The sequence below is a fragment of the Suncus etruscus genome, chromosome 3, assembly GCF_024139225.1.
Source record: "Suncus etruscus isolate mSunEtr1 chromosome 3, mSunEtr1.pri.cur, whole genome shotgun sequence".
NCBI classification, from domain to species: Eukaryota; Metazoa; Chordata; class Mammalia; order Eulipotyphla; family Soricidae; genus Suncus; species Suncus etruscus.
The window spans coordinates 106,281,246-106,300,718 of NC_064850.1; the positions used below are offsets into that span (position 1 = coordinate 106,281,246).

The 19,473-nt window shown below is 32.8% G+C and overlaps 2 non-coding genes across 2 annotated transcripts; both read right to left on the reverse strand.

Annotated features, from left to right (window-relative positions):
* Positions 1 to 2,689: 2,689 nt before the first annotated feature.
* LOC126004768 (U6 spliceosomal RNA) lies at positions 2,690 to 2,796 on the reverse strand. Its single transcript, XR_007494024.1, has one exon. It is a non-coding gene; the product is annotated as a U6 spliceosomal RNA (small nuclear RNA).
* A 5,440-nt stretch (positions 2,797 to 8,236) lies between these two features.
* Positions 8,237 to 8,340, reverse strand: LOC126004920 (U6 spliceosomal RNA). Its single transcript, XR_007494132.1, has one exon. It is a non-coding gene; the product is annotated as a U6 spliceosomal RNA (small nuclear RNA).
* Positions 8,341 to 19,473: the final 11,133 nt, after the last annotated feature.

The window sequence follows — 19,473 nt, forward strand, 5'->3', positions numbered from 1 at the left end:
GCAGATACTTTAGATTACCTACTGTGAATCAGTGAATATTTTTATAGGAACTGTGATACAGTAGGAAAAAGTTATAGAGCTAGTACCCACAGAGCTTCACATCTAGAATAGGAGAACACCATAAAGCATACAAACTAAGGGGAATTGAGAGATAGTACAGCAAGCAGGCAAATACTTTCACAAAGATGACCCTGGTTTAAAACTTAGCAACCCATATTGCCCCCTACACTCACAAGTAGAATCCCTACAGGGGACCTGGAGTGATAGCACAGTAGGTAGGGTGTTTGCCTTGCATGCCAACAACCTGTGGCATCCCATATGATTTCCACAAGTCTGCCAAGAGTGAGTTCTGAGCACAGATTTGGGACAACTGCCTGAGCACCCATGATGTGGTGGCAAAAACAAAAACAAAAACAAAAAACAAAAAACAAAAAACAAAAAAAACAAGAACAAAAACAAGAAAAAAACTAAACAAGCAAACAAAAAATATAACTAAACTCCAAAAACAGAAAGAACCTAAGCAGAAATAATTACAAAAAAAGTGTCAGGCAGTATTAAGTGATAGAAGGGATAGTAAATAAAAAGACATAGTTATATGAAGTCATATATGTACGCTAAGAATAAAGCTTTTCTTTTCCATGGACAGTTGTTTCAGCAGAAACTCAATAAAGTGTGATAATACACTTGCATATAAGAAGAAAGAATATACGATGTAAATCACAGTTCTTAGGGCCTGAAAAATTATAAAACCTACATGAAGTTTAAATATATTTTCTTAGTACATATAATATTGAATTAAATTATACTTAAAATAAAAATGACCTTGGGAAGTTAGATTACTTGCATAGAGATTTACTGCTAAGCAAAAAACTACAATAAATATTGTAATAAAAAACTAAAAACTCATCATTTAAGAGTAGCTAAGTAAACCAGAAATCTATTGGGGAAATATTGAGGAATAATATTCATGTCACATGATTACCTTAAATTCTTGTTATAATTTAAAATAAAAATATAGGTACAAGATCATAGAAAGAGAATCTGTGATTGAAATATACATTGCCATAGCAGCAAAATATTCATTAGTGAATAAGCGAAGGTATATAAATTTTAATCAAAACACAATATTAACAATATGTATCTATAATTATGTTAGTATAGTTTGACTCAAACACAACATTTACATTATACTACTTTTTAAAGATAGTTTTTATTAAAATTTATTTAGAAAAATGTTAGGGGAGAGAAATATCCAAGTAGGTATTAAAGAGAGAAAAACCAAGTAGGTGTTAAAGAGAGAAAAAAAATGAGAGGTATTAAAACAAACCAGGTAGCTGTTATACAATGGAAATAGGCAGCAAAAAACAAACAAACAAACAATACAACCCCCAAATCCAGAGAAAAACAAAGGCATTACTTGTTCAAAGAAGAACACAGGCTTGAGGAACAAACCTTACACTCCTACATTTTAGAGTAGCACTGCTCATAGTCTTTCAGATTTAGAAATAATCCAAGTACCCAAGAAAAGATGCTTGGATAAAACAAAAATATAAAGAAAAACTTGTATCAAGACACAAGACAATAGTATATAATCAATTATAAAGATGGATAAAATATGGTTAGATGGTAGTACCATTGTTAAGATGCTTGCCTTGAATGACCCAGGTTTGATCCCTGGTACAGCAAATGTTCCCCCAAAGTACAATCAAAAGGGATCTCAGAACAAACTTATGAGTAAGCCCTGAACATTGCCAGTTATGCCCCTCCCCCCAAAAAAGAAGCAAAGAAATAATACAATTCTCTTCTATGTAGATTGAATTAGAAGATGTCAGGCTAAGTATTCAGAGTGAGATATACTAATACAGAAACTTCTCTAACATATTGGAATACAAAGAAACATAGCAAGGAACTAGCAAATAGCCAATGCTTGTAGACCCTGGGTGTTGATTACAGAACTGAGTTTACAAGCATATGGGATAGGTAGGAGGGGATATAGAGGCACTGGGTGAGGGACACTGACACCCTGTTGGCACTGGGAAATTGTATGCCTGAAACTCAATTTTTAACATTGTTGTAAATAAAAATTTGGGGTGTGGCCCTGAAATCTGGGGAGAAAGGCATTTTTTAAAGCTGGACATATGGATCAGTGCCATAGAACTTAACCTAGCATATAATGAGGTCCTAGGCTCAATTCCTTGCATTATGTGATCCTCAAGCATTATATGAATTTGAAAATTAGAAAAACCTAGAAATATGGACAATTCATAAATAATAGAAAAATATACTTGTTTTTCCTGTATGCTTATATTCAGGGGTAAAAAAATTGTAATATATAAAGGAAGTGATATCAGCTAATTCTAAACAACACTAATTTTGTAGAAATTATTTTCACTTGGTTAGATTGTCAAGCCTGTATTTCTTAGCTAACATCAAGTGCATAAGATAGTTTAAAAAAGTTTGATTATCCTCTCTAAAATTATTTCAAGCTTTACTCTGTCCTAGTAAACATCAGATATTTTCAGTAGTTTTATACTTCAAAAGTCTTCAAATGTATTTTACTATGAACCAATACATAAATTTATTATTATTAACAAAGCAATCACTTAGAACAGTAAGCTACTTTCTTTAAATCACTAGTATAATTTATAATTTACCATAAATACCTTGATTTTACTAAAGGGATAATTTTCTATTTTTTATAATGTTCTCAAATTTGCGTGTCATTCTTGAACAGAGGCCATGCTAATCTTCTCTGTGTTGTTCCAGTTTTAGTATATGTGCTGCCAAAGCGAGCACATATTATTTATAAAGTTCTCTAGAAGATTTTAGGAAAAGCTTTTTGTTTTTTGATTATTATTTTGTTTGTAAATAAATATAATGTTAAATATTATATTAACAGTAATCTTTCACATCATTTGCCGTTTCTTCTCTAATTAGTATTTATACAACTACTTAACATATTTAAGTGTAATAAAAAGATGTATGTGTGTGTAAAACAAATAAGTACAGAACAGGCTTGGATACTAAACAGATGTAAGATTACTGTCCAGTAAAAATAGGCAAATCCAAAAGTGATTACAATAGAACAATAAACAAAACCATTGTGATTTTGAGAACTTTTTGTTATATACATTATATAACAGCACCTGAATGATACAGATAATGTAAATAATGTTTTATTTAAAAATAATAGCTTAATACAGCGAGCATGACAGCAGAACTTCTAGAACCACAAAGAAAGATTCTATCCTAGACTTCATCCTTTGACTTATGCAAACATCAAGATATTTAATTACAAAAGACTGATTTTGTCAAAAACAACTGAGCAGAACATTTCCTGGCACTATAAAAAGACCTTGGGATTCTATAATGAGCATGTCCAGAGCCTGTAGTGTTCTTATGACAGTATGCTTCAAGGTGGGGAGAAACCCTGTATCTCTTAGACCCTTTTCAGTTTCCCCAATACTATGCCTATGCAAGAAAAATAAGTAATAACTTTAACACACCAGCCTTCTTTCCTCCCTTTCCCTTTCTTTTCTTTCTTTCTTGTGCTGTTGTATAATAGTTGCTTATTGCTTGTTTGGCCTTTTCTTTTCTTTTCTTCTTTTAAATTAATATTGATAGCTCCTAGATGAACTTCTCCCAGGTTTCCTCCTTCAACAGAACCAAAAACCTTGAATCATCTTGTTCTGCCTCACAATTTGAGTGGGGGTGGTGTATAGTACCAGAAGCAAATAGTTGCATAAATATAGAGTGGAAATAAAAAATGATCAGACCTAAATATCTAACTCAAAGCCAATGATAACGGAATCAAGATACCCAACCTACTACAAGTTATAGACAAAGGGGACCCGTTACACTAGCAGTCCAGGGTAGAAAAGGGGGAGATATGAGATACATACTGGGAACAGGGGCAGAAAAACTGGTGGTGAGAATGGTCCTAATTTACTGTCTTATGTACCTTAAATATAACTGTCAAAGACTTGTAGTTCACATTGGTCACAATAAAAAAAAATAGCTTAAATTATATCCATTAAATTACTTAACACTATTATTGAGCTATTGTGACAAATATTAAGTCAGGATATTATTGAGGTATTATCGAAAAGAAACATATATTTATTTTCTAAAGTCACAGATATTTTATAAGTTTAAAGATAAATTTACTTTTAGGTTGATTTTAATGTTTATGTGTTTCATCAGAGCACTACCAGAATAATTTGCTGTTCTTTCTACTAATGCTTGATATAGGATACAAATCAATGATAGATTTATAAGATATCAATTGATATTATTTAAAAATTACCTTAGGGGCTGGTGAGGTAGAGCTAGAGGTAAGGTGTTTGCCTTGCAAGCACTAGCCAAAGAAGGACCGCGGTTCGATCCCCCGGCATCTCATATGGTCCCCCCAAGCCAGGGGCAATTTCTGAGCTCTTAGCCAGGAGTAATCCCTGAGCATCAAATGGGTATGGCCCCAAAAAACAAACAAACAAAAAAATTACCTTATCCATTAACAAATAAATATCCTAGGACATATTTAAGTTTTTATAATTTAAAACATATGATTGTGTGAAAATATTTAAAACCAATATGAAATTTATAAAATACAGTCAAAATTGAAACAAAAATGATTAATAGTTTTAAAAAAGTTTTCTTTTTAATTTCAGCATTCTAAAGTATATAAACTAACAAATACATACTTGTTCATATAAAATAAGATATGGTTGGTAACTAACTAGGTTTTGTTTGAAAAGATATTAAACCCAACATATAATGCAAAATCAACAACCACTGGGCAATTTTAAGAGTAATCTACTAGAATTTCAAATACATGTTCAGAAGCCCCCTATAATTATGGCTCTTTGTAACATGTCATTTATCTATTTTATTAGGAATACAAAAGTATGGTTAAGTTGTATGCAATCTTTCTTCTCTGAAACTGCTTTAAAAATAATGAAAATGCATGAAAAAAGAATATATTCAAACACTTTTAGAACTAGAATATTCAAATTTGAGTTTATATATTTAGAAACTAAACACATTTATATGAAAAGTGTTAAATATTTAGGTATTTGATTTTTAATGTCTGATATAAGTTCAAAATAACTATTTGACATGCATTAATATTTATGAGCATGAAAAGTATTTATAAATATTAAAGTTATATATTCTGAAACAAACTAATTTTTATTATTTTAATATACTTTACATTGGATAACATTAATTGGTAGAAAATGAAAATTGATTGCTTTATCAAATTGTAGTTGCTTTAAATTAGAAGTCCATTTATATTTTGCCATTGTGCTCTTTTCAGAAGGTCTATTTTCACATGTTGGCTATCTTTAAATAGGCAATCACATAGTGATCAAATAATAAAAATAAATAATATAATATAATTCTACATTGCTTTTACTTGTACTGGAAGAAAAACATTGATATTCATGGAAACCTGAAGTTATTTGGATATAGTCACTGTATTGGGCACCTATGGCTATTTAACAAATGGCTCTGACTCTAGTAATCTAAACACAATAAACAATATATATTAATGCTCTACACACCAGAAATAATAAGAAATTTAACTTTAGCCTTAAAATTAACATACTAGAAGAGCTATATATTATTTCTTAAGGCTTTAGTGGAGATTCATTCTTTGGTATTTTCCAGATTCTACTAGCTGACTACATTCCTTGGCTCATGGCCCATAATCTATCTTTAAATTCAATAGTACAACATCATCCACTTCTCTACCAGTTACTCTGTGACCATGCTTCTACCACCACATCAACTTTATTTCCATTCTTTTATAAAAAGAATCTATAGATTCTATAGATTTCTTGGGATTATGTTTAACTGACCTGCTAGAGATAGTTCTCCAATCTCTGGTTAATTTACTTAAAATTAAAGTTTATCTGCAAGGTATTCTTTGCTAAGTATAGTAAAAATCCTCAGGTTCCAAGCATTAAGAGATATATTTATACTAAAAATTAATTTACCCTGGTGAATTTCAAATTTAATTAGTTTCTTTATAATCCTATAATTGCAAATTTACAGAGAAGATAAAGAATTCTAGGTGTCTTTAATTTAGTTGCTAAAATTCTGAGAAAATTAAAAACTGTGAGGATATGGAAGGTTTTAATAGGATATAGTTTGAGTTGTAGCATTACTTTATTTCATTAAGTAAATATAAAGAGTTGTGATATACAGAAAGTCTAGCTCTCCTACAAATATTTTAGAAATATTGTACAACTATAGTAGCCCTGAAAATGGATGTAAATAAATTCTAGAACTAGCTACTGAATAGGTGAAGATATTATGTTGTTTTGATAATTGATTAAGTGTCAATAAAATGAGACTTTTTGGAGCAAATTTTATAAGGAAAGAAAAATATATTGGAAAAGAGTATAAATTTTGGAAATTTAGGCCCAACATATTCCTTTTATAAAAAGCTAAAGTTATAAATATCTTTTGGAGGTGTATGTGTGGTGATCTTCAACTAAACATTTGGTCAGTTACTAAAGTACAGGATCATCATGTGATAATCATCATGTGGTCATTAAAAATTTAGTCTCTTGAACCAACTTATTTTATAAAAAGGTATTTCACTGACCATTCATTAAGGAAATAAAATCAAAGACATAGCACCGCTAGAGAGAAACTAGTTATTTCAAACTATCCTTTCCTTTTCAGTTTTCAGTGTTTACTTCTCTAACTCCACTTCCATCATGTAGTTTCTAACTATTTCTCCTGCAGCCAATCTGTCCACTAAAATTGCTGTTGTATTCACAGGTCAGAGCGACCTTTCTCAAAGTGCAAGTCGGCTTTTGCAATCATCCCCTCTTTAGTTTTGCTCTTGCTTAGAATCTTTCATCAGCTTCCACTTGCCCTTAGGAGGAAGCCCAGAGATGAAAGATGAAATCCCTGACACAATTTACTGAATTCCACCTCAACTTTCTTGCACTATGTGTCTGCATTACCAATGCACCACAAACCAGACTTCCTCAGTTCCACTCTGTCTTCCTGACAATGGCTTCAAATCTGACCTCTGTTTGACTGGTTAACTATTACTCATTGATCATCCTCTGCTCTGGCTTACACAGGATTTTCTCTTCTGATCTCTGTGAGTCGGTAAAATGTTCCATTAGTGGAGTGCTTGTAACACTCTCATATACTTTTTCCTAGCACTTAAAGCATTTTGAACATTCTGTCTTGTGTGGTTCTTTGATTCATGTCTTTCACACCCACCAGAGTCACCAAACAGAATAATGATTATATCTGGCTTTTTGTCCGTTGTGGCAAACTATCTTAAAATATATTGTTAATAAATAAATAAAATGTTCATCTTTTTTTTCTACACATAGTCATCTCCAGGGCAGGCAATTTAATAAGGCATGAGAGAATTTAAGGCTTAAATTGCCAGCATTCCCAGTGACAAGTTAAGGAATATTCAAAGTTTCAATTAATATCATTAATGTTAATCCTAAACTGTTACTGTTTGATTGACCACAAGGGATCAATTTTTCTTGCAATGTTTCTCTACAATGGTTCAAGACCAAGTAATGAAGAATGCATTTGTGCCAGAGAGATAGCACAGTGGTAGGGCATTTGTCTTGCATGCGACCCACCCAGAATCGATCCGGGTTCAATCCCGGGCATCCCATATGGTCCCCCAAGCCTGCCAGGAGCGATTTCTGAGCACAGAGCCAGGAGTAACCTCAGAGCACTGCCGAGTGCGCCCCAAAAACAAACAAAAATAATACTGTGTATGTGTGTGTACATGTATATGTGTGTTTGTGCATGTTATGGGGGCTATATTGTACCAACTTTAAACTGATTTGAATGAGAATATATGTAGTTTTATCATATGTATTGACATTACTAAGATTAAAGGTTTGAGATTCATCACAAACTAACTACTACATCAACCTTATGTGGATTTATTTCAGTGGTGAAACTACTGCAATAAAAGGAATAAATAAAATAAATATAATCATACTTGTAAAGAAAACTGATTTTATGTATCCAGTTTAAACCACCTAACTTAATTTTTCCCATAACTTATAGATTATAAAAGAATTTAACTCTATTCTTTTCTTATTTTTTGTGAACCACAAAATTTTTAATCAGCACAGGCAACTAATTTAATATACAAAGTTCTGTATTGGAGTGAAGCCTTAAAAATGTAAAATAAAACAAACAACGTCTTCTTTTAAAATATACATAAGAATTAAGCTCTAAAAATCTAGAATGCTTCACAAATTTGCATGTCATCTTTTAGAAAGGGCCAGGTTAATTTGTTCTCTATCATTGTGATTTTAGTATATATGATGCTGCTAACATTATTCTTAGAGTCTTTGGCTGAGTCTGTTTACAAAGGTTGATTAAACTCCAGAAATATAAGTTGACAATTTTTTATATTCATTGTAAAAATCGAAGTTAAAAATATTTCTAAGAAAATATGTGTTTATGCTTTCCTGAAACATTGAGTTTACATATTTTTATTTAATATGCTGAATGTGATAGTTTTTTATATCTGCTGCCAGATGATTTTTTCTAGATAGGCTAATCTGTATTCCTAGAATGACACCCTGTGGCTGTACCTATCAATAGCAGAATAATCTCTTGTCATTCTCCATGTTGTCATTTTAAAAAGTATTCATTTTAAACTGAAAGTTATGAAGAAGCTGTAATCAGAATCAATATTGCTTCAAATAGTGAGTCCTGTTAGTGTTAATGGAAGAAATATTTTAATATTTATGTATTAATTACTGTAGACATGGAAATAGTAAACTATACATATGAATATGAAGATTTCCCTTAGAAACATGTTTTTCCAATTAAGCCGAGTAACTATCCCTTTAGTTTCCTTGGAGTCTTAGAAGGACCTTGGGTTATCACAGGTAGCTGTGCTACTCTCTCTATTTTAAATCATGGAAACTTAATGTCAGGAGCATTATATTCATTTATCAATTCCTCTAGCTTGCAAAATGTTGGTACCAAACTGTTGAGGTCTTTGGAATTGAGAGTATTATTTTAAACAGAAAACTGATATGATAAAAATGGCTATTCATTAGAATCGTAGATTGTTGATTTGACCATTTAAAATATATTTGCTATGAGAGTACAAAATGTTCTACTGTCAAAGATGGGATATTGACTTGCTAGCTTTCTGTTATTTTTTCCCCACATATTGTCTATATAAATCTTCTTAACCTTCAAAACTGAGCAACACCTACTGCCCCAATACCTTTATTCATGGCAAACTCCATGAACCTCTGACCTTCTGTTCATTTATTGAATCACTCTCTGTTCAGATAATTTGTCAGTGTAGCTATTGCAGTGTCAAGCAATAAATAACATGTTTTTCTTGAATTCTCTTAAGCATTCAAACTTATTTACATTTCTACCTGTTCATCTTTCAAGCAAATAACCTGAAAAAAAGAACCATAGTTTTTTCTTGCAAGGCTGCTTATGGCTCAAAATAAGTCTGTGGTTAGTAGGTACTTAATTAACTTGATACTAAATTATTCAGAAAAGAAAACTAAAATAATAATCTTGATATATTATAACATATCTCTCATATTTTTTACTCTAGGTAAAATTTTTTACAACTTTAATTCTACTTACATTCCAAGATTATACCAGATACAAATAAATTTATGTTTCTAGCCTATGCTGAACTATTTTCCCATAATTAATGTATTTGTCTATATTTCTCAATTGATATAGAAAGAATATACAGGTTGTTAAACTCAATTTAATATATTAGCTAGAGAGAAGAAAATATCATATGATAAACATTCATAAGACTGTTTTCTTAATTTTTTTCGCAAGTAAGTTTTTGTTAAAACTTGTTCAGAGATGTGACGGGAGAGAGAAGTATGTTTTTGAGAAATACAAGCTTTTCCAGAAAATAAGCAAAGGAACAGAGAAAAGCCAGAAAGACACGAGTTCAAGGAAGAAAACAAGCTTATAGAGCAAGCTTATACCATGTTTTCTATCATCAAAATTTGAAATTGTACGTAAGAAAACCTCTATTTACTCTCCTTGCTCATGATTCTGAGTGCTTCCTTGGGTCAGGAAATAAACCTCGAAGAGAAAGTAGCCTAAATGATTCCCATTGTATACCAGCTTAAATCTCTCTTGCTCCTCTATTTTTGTTTTTGTTTTGGGTTTTGGTTTTGATTTTTTGGGCCATACCCGGTGACGCTCAGGGGTTACTACTGTCTATGCGCTTAGAAATCCATCCTTGCTTGGGACGCTGGGGATCGAACTGAGATCTCTTCTGGGTCAGCCTCTTGCAAAGCAAAAGCCCTACCACTGCCCCAACCCCATGCTTAAATTTCTTAAATTCTCTGGAGAGTTGAGCAGGAAAAGAGGGATTGAGATGAGAGATTTAGGAGTAAAATGTAAAGGGATTTGCAAAATATGCAAATTCCCTGCTGAGGGCCAGGGAATTGCACCTCTACGTATTCAACTAAGAGGCAACCTCCATCTTCCTACTTTTTCTACTTTCGTGTTAAATTCAAGCATTCTTGTTTTAATATTCAAATTACTTTATTTAAACACCATGCTTACAAGGGTGTCTATAATGCATTGGTATTGTTTAACAGTTACCAAGTTGTTCATGATTGAGTTAAATCATAAACTGTACAAGACCCTTTATCAGTGCACATTTCCCTCCAATAATATTCCCAGTTTTCCTCCCACTTTCCCCCTGCTTGTCTCTGTGGCAGACATTTTTCTTTTCTTTCTCTATCCTTTCCTCTCTCCCTTTCTCTTCCTTGTTTTTTTTTCTTTTTTAGACACTATAGTTTGTGATATTGTTACTGAAGGATTATCATGCAGCACCCAGTTCTTGCCAAGAGTGATCAATTCCAACTATCTTTGTCATAATGGTCCCTTCTTGTCCTAAGAGCTCTCCCCCTCTATTTGTGACAAAATTCCCACCATAAACTGATCTTGTTGGCCCCAGTATCTACTGTCTCTGGATATGATTTTCATATTATCTTTATTTATATCCCACAAATGAATGTGATTATTCAATTACACTTCCTCTGAGTAATTTTTTGCCTCCTCTGAGTAATTTTCTTTGTAACATACTCTCAATATCCATCTATGAATGAGCAAATTTTATGACGTCACTTTTCTTAACAGCTACATAGTATTTCATTGTGTATATATGCCACAGTTTCTTTTTCCACTTTCTGTTCTTGGACACTTAGGTTCTTTTCAGATTCTGGCTGTTGTGAGTAGTGCTGCAATAAACATAAAAATGTGTTGTAATTTCTGCATTATAATTTTGGGCTCAGTATATTATTATGAGTAGTATTGCTGGATCACACGGAAGTTTAATTTGTAGGGTTTTTGAGGATTATTCATATTGTTTTCCAAAAAGTGTGCATTTATTCCCCAAAAAACCCTGCATTTCTACTAGCAGTAAATGTGAGATCCTTTTTCCTAGCATCCTCACCACAGAACTGGTTGTTCTTTTTCTATGTGGTGTGAGATGATACATCACTGTCATTTTGAGTTGCATCTTTTTCTGATGATTAATAATGTGGAGCATTTTTTCATGTTTTTTTTTCCTTTGGCCATCAATGCTTCTTTGAGGAAATATCTATTTTTCTTCCCATTTTGTATAGGGTTAAATTGCTTTTTTCTTGCTAAGCTCTACAGTGCCTTAAATGTCTTATATGCCTTCTATTAAGCCCTTATCTGATGGGTTTTGGGTGAATACTTTTTCCATTCTGTGGGCAGTCTTTGTATCCTAGTCACCATTTCCTTTGAGATGCAGAAACTTCTTAGTTTAATGCTGTACCATTTGTAAAGCAAACCTTCTTAGTACAATCCTCATTTTATATTATCCAGATGTTAGCGACCTTGAAATATTACTCATGCATTTACTTTAAAATTAAATTTATTTCTCATGAATCATCTTTTTTCATGCACGCAAGTGTCAGTCTAGGGTTTTTTTTTTGTTTTTTTATAACTAAGCTGACTTCATACCATCATTGATTGGAGATTTAATTTTAACACCTGGGGTATCTCCTATACCATATTAATAAGACTAAAAAAAAATGAAGGAAAAGAAAAGCACAACTACCACAATAAACCAAGCAAATTCAGTGGAGAAAATAGATGTATATGTAATGTTGTTCTCTTCAAGAGTTCTCAGGTTTTTGTTGAATATTTTGCCCTCATACCACATGAAAGCAAATCGTGTAGTAACTTGTTCAACAGTATAATTGTAAAAATAACTTCAATCTCTTAATGATTCACAGAATTCAGAGTTATCAATTTTCATACCATGATTTCCTGCATCAGCTAAATTTTACACAAATGACCTACCATCAAAGGTTGTCTCATGATCAATTCTACAAAGACTTCCAAATAAAAAGCCTGCCAACAGAAAATGTGACCTCTGAAGTCTTAAGTTAAAACCTGAAGTCAGCCAAATGCTGAGCATAGTTGCAAGACTGGGAGTGTGCACGTGGCTAATCCTTGTTAAATAGAGGAGTCAGATGAAAAATAGCATTGCCAGGCAGAAAAGAAGACTTCTAAGTAGTGTGGAAGCTGCTGACAACCATTGACGTTCAATTAGTTTGGAATTTCACTTTGGGATGCCTAATGTTTCAATTGCCAACTATTCCCTGCCCATGCTTATAATTATGTGAATCTCACCAGTGCACTGATTACTAAGGTGGTGAAAGCCATACACCTGGTGGTATGAGAAGAGATAAAATATATTTGCTAAACATGAGTAAAATAATTTTGTCAACCAAAAGATTTAATTCACTCTAGCTTTCTCATCTCTAATATATGATGACATCCTGACTCAGCTGCCAAACTACTGATATTAATTATTGGAACTTGATTGGGGTTAACTGCTTTTGCTTAAGGTTCTGCATTCTTTAATTTTAACTGTCTGCATGATTCAGGGCTTTACATCCTTATTAGAAATGATGGGATGTGTTAAAGAAGACTCCAAGAGTATAGAAGCACTTCACAAGGTAGGTTTATCTTTTCCAGTATTTTGAAGCAATAGAATCTCTTAAATGCAAAAATAGCTCAATTATATTTTGCTATAACAGCACATAATAAAAGTTATGTAAAAATGATCCCATTATCTTTAGTTTGTAATCAGTTGAACTGGTTTCAGAATACAGCAACCAAAAAGTTAAAAGTGAAAGTTATTTAATGAAAATCATCTCATTACAAAAATGAGTTCATTACAAAAAAACACACAAAAATATTCTTAGAATATAATATATGACTTGCCTTCAATATATATGTATTTAAATGTAAACTATCAAAAGTATGTATTAAATCACAATAAAAACAAAGTATTTTTATTAAATGTTATACTATTCTTATGAAGCATCATATTAAAGAGATGGATAATCAGTTAATTTAACCATAGTTTATTTTCTTAAAGTAAAAAATTTAAAACATATAACTGATGAATAGAATTCCAAAACATAGTTCATTTAAATTTCCACCAAATTTCAAAAGTATGATAAAAATTTTGTCTCAATTTAAATATACCAAGTCCAGAGAATTTAAAGATAAACTACTTAAACCATCAATATGTGTAGTATTTTATAAGCCACAAAATATATTTTCCAAGGATGATTAAATGGCACACTTCCTTCTTCGTCTCTTTCTTTCTTTCTTTCTTTCTTTCTTTCTTTCTTTCTTTCTTTCTTTCTTTCTTTCTTTCTTTCTTTCTTTCTTTCTTTCTTTCTTTCTTTCTTTCTTTCTTTCTTTCTTTCTTTCTTTCTTCCTTCCTTTCTTTCCTCCTTCCTTCCTTCCTTCCTTCCTTCCTTCCTTCCTTCCATCCTTCCTTCCTTCCTTCCTTCTTCCTCCTTCTCTCTCTCTCTCTCTTCTCTCTCTTTTTTCTTTCTTTCTTTCTTTCTTTCTTTCTTTCTTTCTTTCTTTCTTTCTTTCTTTTTTCTTTCTTTCTTTCTTTCTTTCTTTCTTTCTTTCTTCTTTCTTTCTTTCTTTCTTTCTTTCTTTCTTTCTTTCTTTTCTTTCTGTCACACTGGTGACACTCAGGAGTTACTCCTGGCTATGCTTTCAAAAAAGGGGGTGTTCTGTTTATGACAGAAACCCAACTATAATCATGCTTGTAATCATGGTGTTTAAATAAAGACTTTATAAAAAAGAAATCGCTCCTGGCTTTGGGGGACCATATGGGACGCCAGGGGTCGAATCCAGGTCCATCCTGGGTCAGCAGCGTGCAAGACAAAAGCCCTACTGCTGTGCTATCTCTCTGGCCCCACACTTCCTTCTTTCACAAAATATCTTGGCTTCATTTCCAAACACTTGAAGGAAACTATTATTTACCTAATATGCTACACTTGAGTAATAGATTCATATTCCAGTTGACTATTAGTAACTAGCATACCTTTTGATATATCTATTACATAGGTAAATAAAGGCGAATCTTCTGTATTATTTTATTGCTGTGTATGCTTCTTCACAGTATAACAGGGATCATTGGACCCCAAACTTGCTGATACTAAAACCAATGTTTATAGCACTTATTGTCTTAGATATATGCACTATACATAAACAGTTAACCATTGAGCTTGATTGCTTGTTGCACTTGGCAAAACGACAATCAATATCTGCTAAATGTGGAGAAAATTTGCTTCATGTATAAAAAATGACTCTTGATTGTGCTCGATTCATAGACCTTACATCTTGCTACTGAGCAGATGGTGAAATATGTAATTTACTTTCGGATCTCCCTCTGGATTCTAAAAGTCTTAGTTTTGTTCATCTTTTCAGTGTTTCCCACTGGAAGGTCACCTATTAATAGGGACATGCTCCTGAAACAAATTTGTCCAACTATATCCCAGATAAAGCACGCTGTGCCTTACTGCCACCTCCTGGTCATCAATTTTTCCTTGAAGAGTTGATATACTTCCTGAACTCATGTCAATACTCATCTTAATGGATAAGAAGGTGGTGATCATCAATTCAATCTACCAACTGAAAGTGTCAACCCTATGATCTATTTAGATGTTTAGATTTCAATTATTTTCTTTTTGTTCCCCAGTATCTAGTGAGAGAGCAATCTATTAGAGAGATTGATTCTACTGAACTAGAAGTATTGTCTTTCTTCCTTTTTCTTTCTTTCCTTCTTTTCTTTCTTTCCTTCTTTCTTTCTTTCTTTCTTTCTTTCTTTCTTTCTTTTCTTTCTTTCTTTCTTTCTTTCTTTCTTTCTTTCTTTTTCTTCCTTCCTTCCTTTCTTCCTTCCTTCCTTCCTTCCTTCCTTCCTTTCTTTCTTTCTTTCTTTCTTTCTTTCTTTCTTTCTTTCTTTCTTTCTTTCTTTCTTTCTTTCTTTCTTTCTTTCTTTCTTTCTTTCTTTCTTTCTTTCTTTCTTTCTTTCTTTCTTTCTTCTTTCTCTTTCTATTTCTCCCTTTCTTTCATTCTTTTCTTTCTTCTTTGTTTTTCTTCTTTAATTCTTCCTTTCTTCTTTCCTCCCTCCCTTCTTTCCTCCCTCCCTTCCTCCCTTCCTCCCTCCCTCCCTCCCTCCCTTCCTTCCTTCCTTCCTTCCTTCCTTCCTTCCTTCCTTCCTTCAATCCTTCCTTCCTTCCTTCCTTCCTTCCTTCCTTCCTTCCTTCCTTCCTTCCTTCCTTCCTTCCTTCCTTCCTTCCTTCCATCCTTCCTTCCTTCCTTCCTTCCTTCCCTTCATCCCTTTCCTTTTTTTCTCTTTGCTTTCTTCATAAAAGGGTTGGTTCACACTCATCTGTGCTCTGGGAACCATAGATGATACTCAGAATTGAACCTGGGTCTCTGTGTCAAGGCAAGTGTCTACCTGTTTTTTCCCAATTCCTACCCTCCTACAATTCTGAAGAGAAGATTCAATATTCATTATGCCCTTTTGACTTTTAGCAATATTAGAGGAAATTTATTTTTTGAGTAGAAGACTGGTAAAAAAAAATCAAGAAAATTATTTTGCATATTTTTACAATTATTGCTAAAGTTATTTTATTCATTCATTCATTACTTACTTATTTATTTATTTGTTTATTTATTTATGTATTTATTTATGGTTTAGGGCCATACCCGGTGATGCTCAGGAGTTACTCCTGGCTATGCACTAAAAATAGCTCTTGGCTTGCGGGACCATATGGGACACTGGGACGAACCATGGTTTGTCCTGGGTCAGCCATGTGCAAGGCAAACTCAATACCACTGAGCTATTGCTACGGTCCCGCTAAAGTTATTTTTAATAGAACACACCAGTTTTTATTCTCAAAGGCAAGTTAAAATATTTGAGTGCAGGGGGCTGGAGAGATAGTGAAGCCGTAGGGCATTCTCTTAGACCCTGAAGGATGGTGGTTCAAATCCCAGCTTCCCATAAACCCCCAAAACCTGCCAGGAGCAATTTCTGAGCATAGAGCCAGGAGTAACCCCTGAGCATTGCTGGGTGTGACCCAAAAACCAAAAGAAAAAAAAAAAAAGAAAAATAATTGAATGCAGTAAAGAATCATCATTTAAAGTTGTCACTTAATGTTTTTTAAGATTATACTAAAATACGTTTTTATTACTTGTTTGTTGTTAGAAAATCTTTGCATATATTAAGAATATTCACTGTATTTCTCCTTTATCAGATACATAGCTTGCAAATTTCCTTACATTCTAGATATTCTCTATTCTTTCTCTCCTGTTCTTAGCATAATATACAACATTACCAAATAATGTTATGCAAGTTTTCTCCACTATTTTCTTCTTAGGGGTTTTATGTCCCAATGTTGTCTCAACATAATTTTCATAGTAGTATATTACAAAATATTAGTGTTCCTTTCGCATGTGATTATCTATATTTTACCCCTAAACAAACCACCCATTGAATGAGCAGCTCTTATTCTATTGTAGAATCTTTTCATTTTTGTGAAAATAAGATATTAGGGACTAATACCTATGCTATCTATTCTGTTTATTGTGTTATATGCCTTTACACTATTGTTTTGATTACTGTAAGTGTATAATATATTTTATTTTATTATTTTATTTTTGGGTTTTGGGGCCACACCGGTGATGCTCAGAGGTTACTTCTGGCTATGGGCTCAGAAATCACTTCTGGCTTGGGGGATCATACGGGATGCCATGGATCAAACGTAGGTTCCCGTCCTGAGTCAGCAAGGCAAATGCCGTACCACTGTGCTACCACTTTGGCCCCATATATTATATTTTAGAATAAAGGAGTGATAGCTCTCTTTTGTTTCTTTTTTGGGAGTTAGGAGCTCAGGGATTATTCCTGTTTTTTTTTTTTTTTTTTACTGTTATTTTCAGTTTTTTTTTGTTTTTTCCTTGTTCAGTATAATCTGGTTATGCTCAGAAAACTATATGTTCTGTCAGGGAATTAACTAGAGTGGGTAGTTAATATTTATAGTAACTCTCTGGACCTCATTTTTTTTCCATCAGTTTCTTTGGTTAAAATGTTCCCTTTGATCTCCTAGGAGTGGTATTGCTGGATCAAATGGGAGCTCAATTTCTAGTTTTAAGAGTGATACCCTTAATGTTTTCTAAAAAATGTTGGACCTGTTTGCATTCCCACCAGCAGTGAATGAGAGTCCTTTTCTTCCTGAATTCATATCAGTAATGGTTGTTCTGGTTCTTTGTGATGTGTGCCAGTCTATGTGGTGTAAGATAATATCTCACTGTTGTTTTGATTTCCCTGATGATTAAGTACGTGGAGTATTTTTATGTGTCTTTTGGCCATCTTTTTTTCTCTTTAAGGAAATATCTGTTTATTTCTTCTTTCCATTTTTGAATGGAGTTAGCGTTTTTTTTTTTTTCTTACTAAATTTTATCAGTGTCTTTTATATCTTAGATTTTCACCCTTGTCTAATAAATATTGGGAGAAAAGTTTCTCTCATTCCATAAATAGTGTTTGTATTTAGTCACTGTTTCCTTTGAAGTGCAGAAACTTCTCAGTTTAATATAGTCCCATTGAATTATGTTTGCTTCCACCCCATTGAATTATATTTGCTCCCACTTGTTTTGACAATAGTGTTTCATCCTTGAAAATCAATTCCATGGAGTTATCTGCCTAGATTTCCTTCTATGTATCTTATGGTTTCAGTTCCAGTATCAAGGTCTTTATAAGTCTGAGTTCACTTTATTTTGCATGTATTTAACCAGTTTTCCTAACACCACTTTTTCCACTTTGTACTTCTTGCTCCTTTATCAAAGATTAATTGATCATGTACATAGATGTCAGTCTCAGAATATTGAAGTCTATTCCATTTATCTGAGGGCCTGTATTTATTCCAATAACATGCTGTTTTAATGAATATTGCTTTATAGTACAGTTCAAAGTTGGAAAAAGTGAAGCCTCCCATATTCTTTTTCTAAATGGTTGCTTTAGCTATTTGTGGATGCTTTGTGTTCCAAATAAATTTCAAGAGTATTTGATCCACTTATTTGAAAATGTCATGGGTATTCTTATAAGTATTACATTAAATCTATACAATGCATTAGGAATTATTGTCATCTTAATTAAATTAATCCTTCCAATCCATAAGCAAGTTATATTTTTCCATTTATTTGTGTCCTTATATTCCAAAACATTTTTTATAGTTTTCTTTGTATAGGTCATTCACTTCTTTATTTATATTGACTCGAAGGTACTTGATTTTCTGAGGCACAGTTGTGAATAAATTTTTTTTAATTTTTGGCCCACACCCAGTGACACTTGGGGTTACTCCTGGTTATGTGCTCAAAAAATCGTTTTGGCTTGGGGAACCATATGAGATGCCGGGGGTTTAATCGAGATCTGTCAGGGTCAGCCTCATGCAATGCAAATGCCCTCCCATTGTGCCTTCTCTCTGGCCCTTAAAATTATATTTTTAATGTCTATTTTCTCTCTTTCATTAATTATATACAGAAAGGCCATACATTTTTGTGTATTAATTTTTTATTGTGTACTTCTCTACTCAAGCCTATCATTTGTAGAATGATTTTTTGTAGAGATTCTAGGATTTTCTAAATATGTATCATGTCATCTGTAAACAGTGAGAGCTTAACTTCATCCTTTCAATTGGATACCCTTGATATCATTTTTTGTATAATTTCTATGGTAATCACTTCAAAAACTATATTGAATAAAAATGGCAAGAGGGGGAAACCTTGTGAGAAGAGGGAGAGAAAAAGAGGGGGGGGTGTTATAATGTCTTCCTCCAAGGCAGGCAAGTGCGAGTGAGTGTGAGGATAGGAGTGAAACTGTGGACACTCATGGCTGGAAATGTGTACTGGTGAAGAGCGATGTACATTCTATGTCTGAAATTCAGTCAAGATCATTTTTGTAACCACAGTGCTTAATTAAAGTAAAAATTAAAAAAATTTTTCTTTGAGATTCCACATGGAATTTTAGGGTATTTTTTCCCATTTGTTAAATTCCATTGAATTTTTGATGGACCATGTATTTGTAGATTGCTATGGGTATATTATGAT